This window comes from Jaculus jaculus, chromosome 12 (assembly GCF_020740685.1).
Source record: "Jaculus jaculus isolate mJacJac1 chromosome 12, mJacJac1.mat.Y.cur, whole genome shotgun sequence".
Lineage (NCBI taxonomy): Eukaryota > Metazoa > Chordata > Mammalia > Rodentia > Dipodidae > Jaculus > Jaculus jaculus.
Window position 1 is genome coordinate 103,106,458 of NC_059113.1, and position 17,133 is coordinate 103,123,590.

Below are 17,133 nucleotides of genomic sequence, written 5' to 3' on the forward strand. Positions count from 1 at the left end.
CATTTTTTTGTTTAAAACAAAATAATGAAACCCTAATCACTATAACAAATTATTTTTAATATTTATCTCCAAACTTGTTTATGCTTATACTTTTTGTGTTATTTTCCCCTCAAGGTAAATCCATTTTATTTGTGACATTCCATCAGACTTTCTGTAAGTAGCAAAAATTTTCTCATTATTTCCAGTGCTGGCAAATTAAGCATGAAAAAACATGGCAAATGTCAATTTTTATTACATGAGTTTTTCTGTAATTAAGGTTATGTATTTTCCCCAAGTGAAAGAAATGGCAATAGTTATTTCTGTGGTTTGATTGATGGTGTCCTCCTCAAAATTTATGCGGAACCAGTCCCCAGCATAATTATACTAAGAGGAATGTCTTGGGAGGTAATAAAGATATGAAGGTAATAACAATATGAGGGCATTTTCCTCAGGCATGGAGTTAGAACCGTTCTACAAGAGCTCAAGTTTAAAAGGTACAGTCACTTGCCTTTTCACCTTTGGTGACGTGAGGACACAGCGGCAACGGGACATCCTGGAAGAGGAGATTTGGCCAGACACCAGTTGTGATGTTTCAAGCTTGGATTTCTCAGCACCATGAGATAAAAATCTCTATTGTTTCCAAGTTGCCTAATCTTGGTGTATTTTGTTGCAGCACCACACATAGACTACATAGCACTATTTCTTCTTACATGGGAGAAAACAATTTTCTTTATTCACATAACTAACTCAAAACAATCTCACATAGGATTGACCTGTGGTTATTATGAAAGTCTTCCTAAGAAAACTAAGACTTTCCCAAATAAAAATGTAGTATTATCATTATCATTACTATTGTAGTTTTTAGATTTTTTTTACCATAAGTTTTATTTCAGTTCTCCAGGGAATAGATTATAGACACATTTTCCCCATAGGCCCTAATGTGTGAACTAATTTTAGTGTTTTTGCCACATTCCGTTAGTAATGCAGAGCCCAAACTGCTGAACAAATTGGGGCTGTTGCCAAAGGGTATTAAGGAGCTGGCAAAACACAGGCTACTGTGTCACGTATTTCAGGGCAGCCAGTAAGTTCCTTTGTAGTTTTGTGCCCTTCCACTGAAGCATTGTCGTAAAAGTTCTTGTTCTGGAATCTTCTTCAATAAATTTATTGTTTTCCATGGACTTGAAAGAAATAGTAGTTCCATGAGATAAAAATATCTTAGTCATTTTCTGTTTCCTCTCTCTCTCTTTCTCTCTCTCTCTCTCTCTCTCTCTCTCTCTCTCTCTCTCTCTCACACACACACACACACACACACACACACACATCTATGCAATTTACTAACAATACAAGTTGACTTGGCCCATGGTTCCCGAAGCCAGGAAGTACCAGAGTGTGGCACATGTGAGAACCTCTGTGCTGTCTTATGGCATGGTAGAATGGCAATTCAGCTGTACAAGACAGAAAAGAAAATGGGTGAAGTACCTTTTGTAGCAGGTACTATTTCCACATTACCAATAATGACAGTAATCCACACAAGAAGGCAGAGTCCTTGTCACTTAGTCATTTCTTACCTGAGCCACTTTTTTGTTTGTTTGTTTTTGTTCTTCGAGTTAGGGTCTCACTCTAACACAGGCTGACCTGGAATTCACTAAGCAGCATCAGGGTGGCCTTGAACTCATGGTGATCCTCCTAACTCAGCCTCCCAAATGCTAGGATTAAAGGCATGTGCCACCATGCCTGGCTTGAACCACTTTTTAACACTGTCATAGTGGTAATTCAATTTCAACTTGAATGCCAGAGGTGGTAAGCCTGTGAACTCTAGAAAAGAATATAGAAACAAGTATGTGTTTGGGAATTTCACTTGGAATTAGAAACAAGAATGACAGACATGACTTTATCCCTGTACCAGGCGTGCCCATAAACATCTACACAATGCAGAACGTGGATTCATTTTTTCTTTCCAGAGAAGGAAACTTAACATCACCAATGGAGTAGAGGGCTTCTCCTTAGAAAAGATTTCAATACTCATAAATTTAATCTAAAAAAAAAGTAAAGAAAAATCCAATCCCTTCATCTGCTCTAACATGCAAAATTAATAGCACACCCTCTTCAGCTTAAAAGTACGGAACCTATTTTTAGAAGTATGTGTATTGGACAGATAGTCATTCTGGAATAACTGAGGACTTTAACTGCAATAAAGTTTTCTTGGAACATATTAGGTAACTCGTGGAATCTTGGGAGGGGATGCAGAGGTGGACAGAAGGCTCAGATCCCACTAGCAACACCCAAACCCTGCAGAGCACTGGGACAATACAAAGATTGACAAGAGGCCACTGCGTGCTCCAGGCCAGGACCTGACTTCTGCAGACACCAGAGCGATTTCTTCTGCTGCTGAGGGACGTGCCTTGTCACCTCAGGGACCCCGACAGATGCACTGCTCCATGCCAACTGCCAGGGAGGGCCACCACAATGGTTTCTCTTTGACTTGCTCATTTTAACATCCACAGTTCACTTGGATAAAATTAGAGAAGAATGCACTGATTGGTATGAAACTTGGAAGAAAAAGAATGATTCTTTTTAAAATTTGGAGGCATTTTTATTTGCATGAACTGTCTGTTTCAAGCTATAGAAAAATCTAGTAAGAATATTTTGTGCCAACAATATGGTAATTGTCAACAAAAGATAGTATCTAAGAGCCAGTAATTATTTTTGAAGACTTCAGTTTGAAAGGTATTCATTTTTTTTCTTTAAATTTTTATCTATTTATTTATTTGCAATCAAGAGAGAGAGGAGAGACAGAGAAGAGAGACAGACAGAGAGAGAATGGGCACACCAGGGCCTGTAGCCACCACAAATGAATTCCAGATGCATGTGCCCCTTGTACATCTGGCTTCCATGGGTCTGGGGGAATTAAACCTGGGTCCTTTGGCTTTGTAGGCAAATGCCTTAACTCTCTCCAGCCTGAAAACTGTTCATTTTATATCTAATTGTTGCTGCACTTAATTCTGTGATCCTGAGAAAGTTACTTAACCTCATCTGAACCTCAGACTTTTAAAAAAAATGTAAAATTAGGGACAATGAAAATTTTTTTCATTTTAAGAGATTTTGAACACACAAAAAGCTTGGTAGGATCCCAATTTTACTTGCTATTATTAAGAACTGTTAGGTCCTGAGAACATAAGTCCTGACTGGTACCTAGTCTGTCAGACACTGTTATTGACATGCAGCTCACATCCTCGGGTGAGAGTCCACTTTAAAACAGAGCGTTCATTCTTGATTATATTAAACATTGTTACACTAGCCATGTTGAGAAACCTGTGGTAGAAAATGAGCTTCATTCAAAAAATTTAATTGTGTTAAATGTAATCACTTCTTAAAAGAGCAGTATTTAATAAGGTGAATGGGTTTCTACACCTCCACAGAAATGTTTTAGTGCACCATAAATCATGTGCATTACAACATTAAAATTATTACCAAAGGTTGATACTCTGAAGGCTAATACCATTAAAGGTATCCAACCATGGGACGCCCAGGAACATTCATTTATCCTGAGGTGATGTGATATGAAGGCTAAGACCATAGGTAATGCAGGCTGATTGTCATTATAGGAATCCCACTTGTCCTGCGTATTAAGTGGTGTGAACTTGGCTGTTATGCTACCTTTCTGTGTCATTTGTGAAACAAACTGGAAAAGTAATGGTACATGTCTCAATACTCTTCTTTTTCAGAAACTTCTTAAAATTTTAAAAAAAGTTTTACTTGTTTATTAGAGAGAGAGAGAGAGAGAGAGAGAGAATGAATGAATGAAAATGGGCACACCAGGGCCTCTAGTCACTGCAAATGAACTCCAGACTCATGAGCCACCGTGTACATCTGGCTTACATGAGTACTGGTACTGGGGAATTGAACCTGAATCCTTAGGCTTTGCAGGCAAGTGCCTTAGCAACAAGCCATCTCTCCAGCCCTCAAAACTATTTTTTTTTTGAGACTTGGATGTAATACATGTGTTGCATACATAAATATATATACATATATATTTCATTTGAATAAGGCCTATCTCCAAGTTAGTACTTTTAGATTGTAAGCCATCCAAATATGTTATATTAGGATCTAGCCCGAGAACAGGAAGGCCAAAATAATCGTGGAGATGACTTCTGCCTCTCCAGCCTCCCACACTGTAGTGTGAGACAAAGACACACAAGCTGATGATTATAAGCTTTCAAGACAATGCATGTGCTGGGATCTGGAGAGCATCATTGAACCCACAGGGACACGGAGGAGTTTGGAAAAGGCATGCTGGGGAAGATGACATGAAGGTGAGTCAAAAGACGCTGAGCTAAGAGAAGTGGTGCTTATCAGAAGTCAAGGCCAGGTTGTTTTCCAAAAATAGTGATGGACAAAATGAAATAAGGGGCTTGGGCATATGGGTAATTGGGTGGGGCCAACTGAGAAGCATAAAGCTGTATCTTTTTGGTTAAGCAAAATTTATTACTGATGGATTACATTCCCCCTGAATAAAAAAGCACTCTGGTGTTATGACCCAAGGTTTTTATTTGGGTATATGTCTGTGAATGTGTATTAATGTGAAATGTCTAAACTTCATTTCAAAGTAGACTGCTTTCATTTAAAAAATGGATTAATTTTTATTTATTTATTAGAGACAGGGAGAAAGGGAGAGAGAGACAGAGAGAGAGAGAGTGAGAATGGATGTGCCAGGGTCTCTAACCACTCCAAATGAACTCCAGACACATGCACCACCATATGCATCTGGCTTAAGTGGGACATTGAGAATCGAACCTGGGTCCTTGGGCTTCATAGGCACGTGCCTTAATCACTAGGCCATTTCTCCAGCTCACTTTATGACTTTATGAGATTAAGTGGGCCTTCATATAATGCTCATGTGAGACAGGTATTGTAAATCAAAAGTAGAGAATGGGACAGAGAGGGTGACCCAGCAAATCAATTTTCTGTACGTTGGTTCTGAGACTACTGAGAGAGCTTGTAAGTGTGGTTTTTCTATGCATAGTCACATTGGGGACAGGAGTATCAACGTGTGGATTTTAGGGAAATATAATTAACATAACAAATATTTTCTATTTCTTTACTGCAAAATATAAGATAGTGCATGAATATTTAAAATCTCATATCTTGTCCCTGGAGGTAAGTGAAGTTTGTAAAAATACTGAAAATCCTTAAAATATGAAACACATGCTCACTGCCCTGTTACAGTCAGGTTCGCATGGCTGGTAGAAATCACCCAACCAAGAGCAGCTTGTGTGTGTTGTGGTAGGGGGAGGTTTATTTTGGCTTACAGGCTTGAGTGGGGAGCTCCATGATGGCAGGGGAAATGAGGACGTGAGTAGAGGGTGAGCATCACGCCCTAGCTCACAGAAGATGGACATCAGGAACAGGAGGGTGTTCCAAACACTGTCAAGGGGAGACTGGCTATAACAGCCATAAGCTCGCCCCCAACAATACACTGCCTCCAGGAAGTGTTAATTCCCAAATCTCCATCAGCTGGGAACCTAGCATTCAGAACACCTAAGTTTATGGGGGACACCTGAATCAAACCACCACAGCCTCAATCAAAATACTCCTAGAGGGGGCTGGAGAGATGGCTTAGAAGTTAAGGCACTTGCCTTCAAAGCCTAAGGACCCAGGTTCAACTCCCCAGTACCCACATAAACTAGATGTACAAGGTGGTGCATGTGTCTGGTTTGTTTGCAGAGATAAGAGGCCCTGGCATGACCATTCTCTCTCTTTCTTCCTCCCTCTCTCTCTCTCGCTTTCTCTCTCAAATAAATAAATGAAAATAAAGGACACCCAGAGCTTATCTCAGGCATCATGGAAAATGAAAGCTAAACTTAATTAATTAGTGATTTTCTTAAGGAATTATGCCTTAAACAATATTATAATATTTACAACAGAACCTCATATTCACATCTATTTTCTCAGATAATCCTTGTAAAATAATGTCTCAAAATGGAAATATTACTCAATGAACATGAAAGAAACATACCATTAAATATAATCCTGATGTATTGTCCACATAGCACATAATAAATAATAGTAAAAAATTAATCCCCGAGGAAATTATTACACTCAAAATTAAAAATTGCAAGCCAAGCCAGACATTGTGGTGCTGGCCTATAAATACCAGCCTTAGAGAAGCTGAGGCAGGGGATCATGGGACCAGGATAGGCTATATATATTGTGTGTTTTATTTTTTTAAACTATAAACTAATTGTTTTAAGATATGATTTTAATTCATGTGAAAATTTCATGTCTTGGTAAATATTAATTATGTTGAAATACATTAATAAAGTTATATATTAAGTTTGTAGATAGCAGTTACTGGGGTTTTCTTACTGAGTACTTTATAAAACATGAGTGAATTAAAGTGCCATGATAGTAGAATGAAACAGGGGAGAAGAGAAGGGTAAATCTCGGGGGGCCAGTCCTTGAACACTGAGAAGCCAAGGCGCTCATGAAATGTCTCAGAATTTTGCTCACTTACTTGTCCTTCCAAGAACTCTTTTCCCGCTATTCTCTGTTATCTTCCCTGCAATCAATGTGCTTTCAAATCATAGCAGCCCAGAGCATGTTTCTGTTCAAAAATTCTCTAGGGAATTCTGGCTGTCCGTAGGAGACCCTGTGTCAGTCATGCACCATGTGTGGCTTCTCGCCTGCGCCGTAACCTCCCATGGGCACCGCACCTCCTTCAACTTTGCTACTGCCTTCTGTGGCAGGACCGTGTCCTCCCAAAACTCTACAATGTCTACTGAAATAGGGGAAAGTCGTACAAGTCTTCTTCTTTTGATAGACATTTTGAAGAAATGTTCACATATCCATTGTTACAATGCTACACAGTTCTATCTAACATCGTCATACTTTGAACTACTCAAAATTATCCTGGTGATGACACAATTTTGAGGGACATAGATGTATGCTGGCATGCATATCCAGAAAGGAAGGATGCCCCACATTGCACTGTCAGTCTCCTAACACCCAGGGGTTTCCCACATTGAGCCAGTTTCTTGTCTTTTTATTGAAATTGCATTTATTTTTATAAAATAAAAAGTACCAGCAGGGTTGTTTTTTTTTTTTGTTTTTGTTTTTTTGTTTTTGTTTTTTTTTTTTGGCTAACCAGGAACCAGCACAATGGTGAAGGAGATAGACACAGAGAACAATCAACCCCTAACAAACCAGATATCCAGAGATCAGAGGCACCCAAGATCTCAACACAGAAGCAGAACTAATATGAACCCAACATGGCTCAGGAAAATTTGCGGAAGAGGGGGTGGAAAAAATGTCACAGAGCCACAAATTGGGTCATGACATGCAGAGACATTTCCTCCTACCCAAAACTAAAGGCTAGCTCCACAATGCACAACCCACAAACCCCAGCAAAGAGGGTCCCTGTGGAGGGGGGGGGAATCACAGGGCGGAGTCTAACAATGGTAGCAACTTGATTGTATTCACTAACTATAAAATTTAAAAAGACAAACAAACAACAACAACAACAAAAAAAAAAACCTTTAGGTGTTCTGAATGCTAGGTTCCCAGGTGATGGAAATTTTGGAATTAACACCTACTGGAGGCAGCGTATTGTTAGACGTGGGTTTATGGGTGTTAAAGCCAGCACCTCCTTGCTAGTGTTTGGCACACCTTCCTGTTGCTATTGTCCACCTTATGTTGGCCAGGGAGTGATGTCCACCCTCTGCTCATGGTATCGTTTTTCTCCTGTCATTGTGGAGCTTCCCCTTGAGCCTATAAGCCAAAATAAACCTCTTTTCCCACAAAAACAAAAAATGTTTCAGCTAAAACTATAGAGTAATTGGGGAAATGAGCTGGAGCGCTGCTTCCTTGGTGAACCTGGAGCCAGCACAAGGGTGAAGGAGATAGACACAGAGAACACTCAACTCCCACCAAACCAGAGATCCAGAGACACAGGCTCCCAAGACCTCATCACTGAAGTAGACCTAAAATAAACCCAACGTGGCTCAGGGAACGTTGTGGAAGAGGGGGCAGAAAGAATGTTAGAGCCATATGTTGGGTCATTATGCGCAGAGACATTGCCTCTCCCCCATAACTGATGGCCACCCTCACAATGCATGACTCACGTTTCCCAGTGAGGCCAGTCCCTGCGGAGGGGGGAAGGACAGGGAGGAGGCTAACGATGGTACCAACATGGCTGTGTACACACTGTGTAGATAACCAATAAAAAAAAAATTTTAAATACCTGGTAAAGGTGTGTCATAGTTTTATCCTATTAATGGCTCAGTTATGTTGGGGGAAGTTTATGGAATAAAGAATGTCTAAGACTCTAAATGGGAAAAAAATATTTACTAGACCTTAACACAATTTACATACAGGTATGCTAGAACACTCCAGTGACTCCTTCACAGGAAGCTGAGGCAGGATGATCAAAGTTCACAACCAGCCTTGGTTTTACAGTGACTTCAAGGCCATCTTGGACTATATAGAGAAATATGTCTTACAACAGACAAAAACGACAAAAGAAAACACCCTCTACTGGGTATGTTTGGCACTTAGGGGCTGAGACAGAAGGATGGCCATGAGTCTAAATTGTCGATCAGCTTGGGTTATACCCAGTGTGCAGTGGCTGCAAACAGCTGTCTCCTTGGCAGTGAATACAGTCTGTATAGGTTGCCCTATGGGACCTTGGAGGTTTTTCTAGTGGAAATACAGATAACTGTATTTCTGATCTCATGCTATTCCCAGTCTAGACTCCAGGCATGTATGCATGGTGCTTTTGAGAATCCCCAGGGCAAGGCATACAGGGTTCACATTGGCTGGTCATCATGTCCATCCACCCCAGGCTGCAGAATAAAAATAAAGTATGAGTGAGGCCTGCACAGGGGCACGTTCAAGTTTTCTGACTGCCAGCAAATCTAGATCTCAAAGATACACTTGTAGAGTGGCCTCTGGTGCAGGATGGCCGTGGGCGAACCCTTGCCCCCACACCAGTCACCTAGGAGGAAATCCACTGCAGTCCCTGGCCGGATGCAGTGGTTGTGAGGTCTGGACTGGTCAAGAAAGCTGTCGCCAGCGCTGTTCAGCAGGAAGTCAAGTCTCTCTGTGGCCTGGAAGCCTCCCAGGTTCCTGCGGAAGAAGCTCTTTCTGGGTTGGAGAGATGGCTTAGAGGTTAAGGCATTAACCGAAAAGGACCCCGGTTTGATTCCCCAGGACCCACGTAAGCCAGATGCACAAGGGGGCTCATGCGTCTGGAATTCGTTTTCAGCGGCTGGAGGCCCTGGTGCTGAGATCTGATAGCAGTGATGAGATGGTGGCCCGGGGGGGGGGGGGGGGTAGGGGAGGGGAGAGGGGGGAGACATCTGGGGGAGAACCATCTCCAGAAAAAATTCCCTTGGTTTGTAAGAATGCCTGAATTGTCACTTGCTCTGCTGCCTTTGGACCAGGTTATCCTAAAGACGTTACAGTAGGCTGAGACCTGAGACCAGAGTCAATGGAGAAGCTGCACGTCTGGGGGGCTGTGTGATCCAATCTCTGTACCATGTGCATGAACCATTTTCTGATCAAATCCCCAAGAGCCCGGCCATTCCAGAAGGCACTCCCAGCACACTAAATAATTCCAAATGCTTACCTTTCTGGTGCAGAAAGATTGTTGGGGGGGGGGGGGGGCTGGAGAGATGGCTTAGTGGTTAAGTCTCAGGGTTCAATTCCCCAGAATCCACATAAGCCAGATGCACAAGGTGGAACATGCAGCTGGAGTTCATTTGCAGTTGCAGGAGGCCCTGGTACACTCTCTCTCTCTCTCTCTCTCTCTCTCTCTCTCTTTCTCTCCTTCTTCCTCTATCTCTCACATAAAGAAATAAGAATAAAATATTTTTTAAAACAAAGATTGTTGGGGACAGGAACAATGTGAGTGTTCAACTCCAAGTTTGAAAAACACTGTCCTAGATTAAAAACCAAGTGTATGGAAAGGTTGCAGCCTCCCATTCAGTATGAAAATGTTCCTACCAACCAAGACCTGGACTTCTGCTTTCTGCTGGTTACCATTGTCAATTTCATCTTTGTACCAATTGTCATGGGAATGATATTTACTCTGTTCACTATTGCTGTGAGTACGGACACATGACATCATCGAGTGAGATAGGTGTTTCAAGATTCTCCTGTTGGTGGTGGTTGGGACCTGGGCAGTGAACAGGTATGCATGCCACCCTGGACCTAGTTCACAGTGTTGACTGTTTGGTGGCATCCACAGCATATATTCTCTCTGAGAGAGTAGTCAGTACTTTCCATTCCTTCCCATGCCCCAAGTCTGGGGTGGCTTTGAGTCTATTCCACTAGTGGACACATGGGGTCTGGAGGGGTAGCTGGATTATATGTCTCATTAGTACTGCACTTGCTGTTTGGGTTCCTGGGACTCTACCACAAGAAGTAACAAGGTTGAATCAAGAGAAAAATTTAACATTAAGTATGACATATATACATCAATATAAAAGTTTCTACTTAAAAGAAGAAAACTGACCCTGTGTTCTCTGTTAAACCCTTTTTCGTGCTATTGAGTTTGTTTCTTTTTATTATTTTATCTAAGCAAAAGGGATGATCTTGTTGTAGGGTAAATTAAACTTTTACATTTTCAAACAAGGAACTTTTCCCTTATGGACCAGAGGAACCCAAAGGTCTAAAATTATTGCTAGTATTGTAGTTGCCCCTCAAATTCAAGTGAATATTTTTCTATTCCCTTTACCCTTCTCCAGAAATAAAGCAGATGACAGGGTTTTAGGGAAAAGAAAAGAAAAGATGTGCCTGAAGGTATGGTAGCTGAGAAGCCGTTATTTTCCTAAAGGCTGTGGGTCAAATCCACCCCCATTCATGCATTCCTCAGCACTTCCACTGTTCAACACCCCATCCATCATGGTTGCTAATAAATCTTCCATATGGCCCAAAAATAAAAATAAAAAAGGACAAGGACCTGGGGAAATGACTCAGCCACTGAGGCATTTGCCTGTAAAGACTATCGGCTAGAGTTTGGTTTCCCAGTATTCACATAAAGCCAGATGCTCAGTGGCACATGCATCTGTAGTTCATTTGCAGCTGCTGGAGGGCCTGGCATGCCTATTCTATCTCTCTTCTCCTCTCTCTGCTTGGAAATAAATAAAAAAGCAGAACATGAGAAAGGGAGGAGGAGGAGGAAAGGCAGAAAGAATGAAGAAGGAAAGAAGGGAGGGAGGTATGGGGGAAATGATTGTTTTATGATTTATTTTGAAAATTTGATTTTGGTTTTAAAAATGTAACCTCAACTCTGTCTTCAATAGCTTAATAAGACTATTTTTTAAATAAAATGTTTTTCATGAAATCTAAATATCTCATTTTTAATGTGTGAAGAGTTTTTAGCGCTTAAGATCAAAGTTAAGGGCTTACACATGTTAGCCAAGTGTGCCAGCACTGAGCTACTTTTTATTTTGAGACAGGGTCTACTTTTTCTGGTCTGCCTTGTTCCCACTCTGTGACTCAGTTAGGCCTTGAACTTCTGCCTCAGCCTTCTAAATATCACAAATATTAGAAGCCTATTCCACTAGACCAGACCCTATTTTTAATTAAAGAATAACTCAGCGCATTTAAAATATATAGTGTGTGTTGGTATAATTTTCACTAGATAACATCTAGATTTTTAAAATATTTATTTATTTATTTGAGAGATAGTCAAAGAGAAAGAAAGAGAGAGAGAGGCAGAGGGAGGGAAAGAGAAAGAGGGACGGTCATGTCAGGGCCTTCAGCCACTACAAATGAACTCCAGATGCATGTGCCACCTTGTGCCTCTGGCTTATATGGGTTGTGGAGAATTGAACCTAGGTCTTTGGCTTTTCAGGCAAGTGCCTTACTGGCTAAGCCATCTCTCCAGCCCCAAATAACATTTAGTTTTTATATTTCATCTCATTTCATTTGTAAATTTAATTAAATTAATTTAACCACTATTATCTTCAGATTGACACACTATGAGACTAATTACAAAGTAAATTCACATAAATATTTTGATGCCTAATGATGTTGAGTCAATTAATGATCTATATTACATTCATGAATATTTTAAACATCCTATAAAAACATTTAAGGGCTACTTAAAAATATTATCATGACATTGCATTATATTAAAGTCATTTTATCTGACCTACTTTTCCAAATCAGAGGCAGTGGTTGGCTTAGATCGTGTATCAAATAGTATTATAGTTTCAAACACACTACAGAAAGAGCCTGATGACTTAATGTGAATAGAGATATAAGATGGCAAATAAAGAGAAGCATTTCAAGTATCCTTTGAAGATGCTATGCTGTATAAACTTGGAAAGATGATCCTATCTGGTAAAGTGCCCTGGGTCCTTCTAGAATCATGTTTAGCATATCCTGCCATTTCTCATAGCTATTTAGTGCACTGACTCATGGAGACAGCTGAAATTATGAAGTCATGAAACTTTAAGCAGCAATGTCAATCAAGTGTCAATAATTAGTATCAGTACTTGACCAGTGAGTCTTGATGTCACAACATATCACAGTAAGACAACAGAAAATCATCTCTCTTTTTTAATATTTTGTTTTTATTTACTTATCTGGGAGAAGAAAGGCAGATAGAGATAGAATGGGGTGCACCAGGGCCTCTAGCCACTACAAATGAACTCCACATGCATGTGCTACCTTGTGCATCTGGCTTACATGGCTCGTGGGGAATTGAACCTGGGTCCTTTTGCTTTGTAGGCAAATGCCTTAACTACTAAGCCACCTCTCCAGCCCAGAATCATCTCTTGTGTGGATAGAATTGGCTTCCTCATGCCTTAAAGCCACGTTTCATACCTTACTTTAATACCAAGGCATGGTTTTTACCTCTGCAGAATTTAGGTCACAGTTGGGACTCATGAAATACATTTACATGTGGTCTGGGAATGGATGGCAAGTGAATTTTAATCAGTAGTGAAATTCCAAACCTAATTGAGTCCAATGGTTGGCAATATAAGTGATCAAGTGTGCGTGTGTGTGTGTGTGTGTGTGTGTGTGTGTGTGTGTAAATCTGTTCTCTAATTATGCTGTCTTTGGTATGGCTCCTATATCTGTGTGTGCATTGCCAGCCTCATAGCTTTGTCCACAGGCCCCAAATTTAAGGCTACAGGAGGAGTTGGCCTTTCTGCTGTGGCTTTTGACTTGACAAACCTTTCAGAACTGGTTATGAGACTACCTTGGCCACTGAGTTATTTCAGTAAAGTTTTGCCAGCTCAGGGGACTTTGATGTGCAGATTGCAAGCCTTAATTTTATAAATCATTGAATATGGCTGAATGTAGTTTTTCATGTTCATTTCAGACCACCCAAATACTATTTGCATGTTTGTGATCTAAGGAGACAGATAATTTCCCAGAAAATAATGGAGCTAATGGTGGTAACCATGTGATTTACATCATTGTAGCCTCTTTCTTCTTGGTAACTTTTGTTGTTTTATCTTTCCTTTCAAAAGTCTGGGCTTGAGAGATAGCACAATGGTTAAAGGTACTTGTTTGCAAAGTCTGGTGTCTTGAGTTTTATTCCCCATTATCCACAAAAAGTCAGAGGAATAAGGTGGTGCCTGCATCTGGGCTTTTTTAAATTAATTAATTAATTAACTTATTTTGAGCAGTAAACAGTTCGGGTGCTCCTGTACTCTATCTCTCTCATATCCATTTCTCTCTCATCTCCTTTTCTCTCTCTCTTTTTATGTATCTATCTCTTTCTCACACATTTATATAAAAATACAAATATTTAGAAAAACTATGGGAAAAATGAAGCAGTTCTAAAACTTAAATATTTAACAGCTGTGATGTCAGTAAGAATAAAAGCCCTTTAGACAAACATTTAGACTGCATATACAGTGTAATTAGAGAGAAAAATGCATTAAATGAAAGGCAAGTACTTAGATAACTTTTTAAACCACATAACATCTGGATAATACAACCCTGGCACAGAAGTTAGACTGCCAGGTTTAAAGAGAAATTAGTAGGTTTAAAGAGAAATTAGTAAAGTTCCATGTGTGATCCACAAAGAACTCAGGTTAACTAGGAGGACAATGAGGCCGGCCTTTCAAGTTCGAAGCCTGCATTTCTCTCACCTGTGTGGACATGTCCCTCCTTGCTCTCTCATATTTTACCCTTCAAACACTCAAAGGGAAGAGCAGATTTTGGCATAGCTGGGTAGAGGAAGTTATGGACAATATAAACTTACTTCCAGAAGAAACTAGTACATCCTGATCCAAGGCACATATTCAAGAACCATGAGGAATTAAAATAAATACAAAAAATCCTTATGTCAACCAAAAAGAATGCTCTGAGATAAAGCATGGACTGTGGTTTGAATGTAAAATGTCCCTTACAGCCTCATGTGTTTGAATGCTTCTCAGGTGGCGACACTTTGAGAAGGCTGTAGAACCGTTAGCAGGTGGAGTCTTGCTAGAGAAAGGGTGTCATTGGGACAGATCTTGGAGTGTCACAGCTCAGTCTCAGCTCAGTCTCGTTTGCCACACTCAATTCAGTCTCACTCCTTCCCTGCTCATAAGAAGATTCAACACCCAAATGCCTGCTTCTATCATGACTTCCCTGCCATGAAGAAATTTTTTCTTGAAACTGTCAGCCATATTTAACCCTTTCTTTCCAGGAGCTACTTCTGACAGGGTGTTTTGTTTTGGTAAAGTAAATGCTATATCATGTGACAATAAAGATATATATATATATATATATATAAGTTTATATATATATATATATAAGTTTATATATATACATGCTTCGAGCTCATGGCAATCCTCCTACCTCTGCCTCCCAGGTGCTGAGATTAAAGGTGTGTGCCACCACACTCAGCAAGAATGATGCTTAAAAGAAGATATTTTCTTCCTTATAACTGAATATATATATTATACTTTATTGTGTGTGTATTCTTTCTACAAATACATAAATATGAGTAAAATACTCAAACTTTTGTAACATAAAAATTTGCTTTATGGGGTGGAAAGATGGCTCAGTATATAAACACATATGCTGGACTGGAGAGATGGCTTAGTGGTTAAGGCACTTGCCTGTGAAGCCTAAGGACTCAAGTTTGACTCCCCAGAACCCATGTAAGCCTGATGCACAAGGTGGTGCATGCATCTGGAGTTTGTTTTCACTGGTTACAGGCCCTGGCATGCCCATTCTGTCTTTATCTGCCTTTTTATCACCCTCTCTCTTTCGCCCTCTCTCTCAAATAAATAAACAAATAAATAGAATATTTAAAGAACTCATGTACTGTGAGAGCAGGATGATGTGAATTAAATCCCTAGCACCCTTGTAAAAAGTCAGATGCACGTCTGTAACCCCAACACTAAGGGGTGTAGAGACAGGATGCTCACTGGGGCTTTCTGGTTACCTATTCTAACTGAATGTCTGAGCTTATAATTATGGGGTATTGTAATTACAGCATGACTTCCTGAAAGAAACAACAGGTTTTAAAGCCAGAGCCCACAAAGAATATTGTGAGCATTTCATCAGTGAGAAGATTAAAAAGTAAAATATATATATATATATATATATATATATATATATATATATATATATATATATATATATATAAATAAATAAAAATTCAACCTTGACTGAGTTTCAGTTTCTACAATTATAAAGCAAGAAATGCTCACTGGACTGCCAGACGTGACTCAGTACTGTTTTGAGGCTCGAAGGAAGAACACTGGGGTGACCATGGGCCTGGAGCTGTAAACACAGGGCTGTGGTCTAAGCTTTGTTGAAGCGAGAAATCCGTGGAATAAATTGGTACCATGTGTTAGGATGTATACTGAAATAGTTCACAGACAGCTCAGAAATGAACACGAATACCTTGCCGGTCACTGAAGTCGCCTCGTCTGTAAGCCGTGCTTACACTGCATTTCCCAACGCGGCGAGTGGCAGGTGAGGGCTGTGCTGTTGGCACACCTGCCACAGGGTGTCATGCCAGGAGAGGAGAACAGTCGGCCTAGACACAATGCTACGGCTGCAGAAACCGATTTCAGTGTCATGTTTGAAATGCTGAATAAATGATAAATGCTCCCAACTCTGTCCCATTGAATACTTCACTGGATTCTCAGTAAAGCATGCCAGCAAATGTATTTGTAACTTTAAAGTTAACATTAAAAATGAAAGCATGGGGCTGGAGAGATGGTTTAGTGGTTAAGCGCTTGCCTGTGAAGTCTAGGGACGCCAGTTCGAGGCTCGATGTCCAGGACCCACGTTAGCCGGATGGACAAGGGGGCACACGCCATCTGGAGTTCATTTGCAGTGGCTGGAAGCCCTGGCGCACCCATTCTCTCTCTCTCTCTGTCTCTCTATCTGCCTCTTTCTCTCTCTGTCACTCTCAAATAAATAAATAAAAATGAACAAAAAAATAAAATAAAATAAAATAAAAGCATGAAGACCTCAAATTTAACATCTTTTATTTATTTATTTAGAAGGGAAGAGAGAGAGAGGGAGGGAGGGAGGGAGGGAGAGAGAGAGGAAGCATGGGCATAGCAGGTCCCTTGGGACTCTTGCCTTAACAAACTCCAGATGCATGTGCCCCTTTGTGCATCTGGATTTACATGGGTACTGGGGAATAAAACTCTAGCCAAAATGCTTGGCAAGCAAGCACTCAGCCATCTCCCCAGCCCTCAAACTGAAATTTATAGAGTAAACAAAGACTTAGTGAATTGGTTATAGCTTGCCTTGGGAAGCTAGAAATATAAAAATATAAAATGGGCACTATACATTCATCCAAAGGGTTATACAGAAAAGCAAGACAGCTAATGAATAAGCTACATTTATAAAAAATATGTATTTCATATTAAAAATTTGTTTCCATTTGTTTCATCAAATTATGAGATTTTGTTTTTTCACCAGTTCATGGTTTAAGTGAAAACTGCATGGTTGCTGAACCTAACTATACTGGATATTTTTAGAGACAGAAAAACCAAAAGAGACAGATTTACAGACACCAGGGCCTCTTGCCATTGCAAATGAACACCAGATGCGTGTGCCATTTTGTGCATCTGGCTTTAGGTGGGTACTAGGGAATCAAACCCTGGGCCATCAGGCTTTGCAAGCAACACTGAATAACTGCTGAACCATCTCTCCAGGCCCCAGACACTGTTTTAT

The 17,133-nt window shown here is 40.3% G+C and overlaps 2 pseudogenes; both read left to right on the forward strand.

Moving 5' to 3' along the window:
* The first annotated feature begins 412 nt into the window (after nucleotides 1-412).
* LOC123453616 lies at nucleotides 413-15,520 on the forward strand (annotated as a pseudogene).
* On the forward strand, nucleotides 8,555-8,673 carry LOC123453901 (annotated as a pseudogene).
* Nucleotides 15,521-17,133: the final 1,613 nt, after the last annotated feature.